The 1,058-nt window shown below is 37.1% G+C and overlaps 1 non-coding gene across 1 annotated transcript; it reads right to left on the reverse strand.

The window, feature by feature from the left end:
• Window positions 1–634: 634 nt before the first annotated feature.
• Window positions 635–740, reverse strand: LOC133807777 (small nucleolar RNA R71). Its single transcript, XR_009879671.1, has one exon. It is a non-coding gene; the product is annotated as a small nucleolar RNA R71 (small nucleolar RNA).
• Between the last annotated feature and the right edge of the window lie 318 nt (window positions 741–1,058).

Genomic DNA, 1,058 nt, shown 5'->3' on the forward strand with positions numbered 1-1,058 from the left:
AATTTCCAATATCAAAATTAATTATTTTTTGTTCTAATTTGGTTTCATTATTTTACACTCATTCGGATGAAGGTTGTATTGTGTTTCAGGAATTATTGGTATATGCAGGGAAGTAGACAAAAGGAACTCGTACCGATAGATCTTGAAATTGAGAGAATGTGTAGACAAAACCAAAAGATAAAGAAAAGGCTGGATTTTGTCATCGCTGAGAATGCTAATAACGGTGTGAACAACAATGCAAATCTGGGTAATGCAGTTGAAGCTGATCCGCCATTGAGAAACTGTGTACTCCCTACTATTACGGGGATACATTCAAGTATTCGTCCTCTTACTGTTGAGGCGAATAATTTTGAGATAAAACCCTCGATTATTTAGATGGTACAGAATTGTGTACAATTTGGGGGATTACCAAATGAGGATCCAAATCTCCATATCACCAATTTTGTAGAGCTGTGTGCGACATTCAAAATGAACGGGGTGAGTAACGATGTTTTCAGATTAATATTATTCCCTTTTTCATTAAGAGACAGAGCCAAGAGTTGGTTGAATTCATTACAAGCCCACTCTATAGTTACTTGGGAAGATTTGGCTCAGAAATTCATTGGTAAATATTTTCCTATTGCGAAGTCAGCCCGATATCAATGAGAGATTAATAACTTCCATCAGCTAGATGGGGAGTCTTTATATGATGCATGGGAACATTTTAAAGAGTTGCAAAGGAAGTTCCCACATCATGGAATAGAGAAGTGGCTGCTGGTGCATACATTTTATAATGGTTTGGGGGGAAATACAAGAACAATAATTGATGCAGCATCGGGAGGAGCGTTTATGAGAAAAAGCACTAATGAAGCTTATGAATTACTGGAAGATATTTTCATGAATAACTACAATTGGCCTATTGAGCATGAGAATAAGAAGGTGACAGAAGTCTTAGAGGTCAATCCTATTACTTTATTGACTGCGCACATAGCATTTCTCACCAAGCAATTGTAGCAGAATAACCTCGCCACACAAGCAATGCAAATATAGAATGTCATGAGTTGTGAGATTTGTGGGGG

The sequence above is a fragment of the Humulus lupulus genome, chromosome X (assembly GCF_963169125.1).
Source record: "Humulus lupulus chromosome X, drHumLupu1.1, whole genome shotgun sequence".
Classification (NCBI taxonomy): domain Eukaryota; kingdom Viridiplantae; phylum Streptophyta; class Magnoliopsida; order Rosales; family Cannabaceae; genus Humulus; species Humulus lupulus.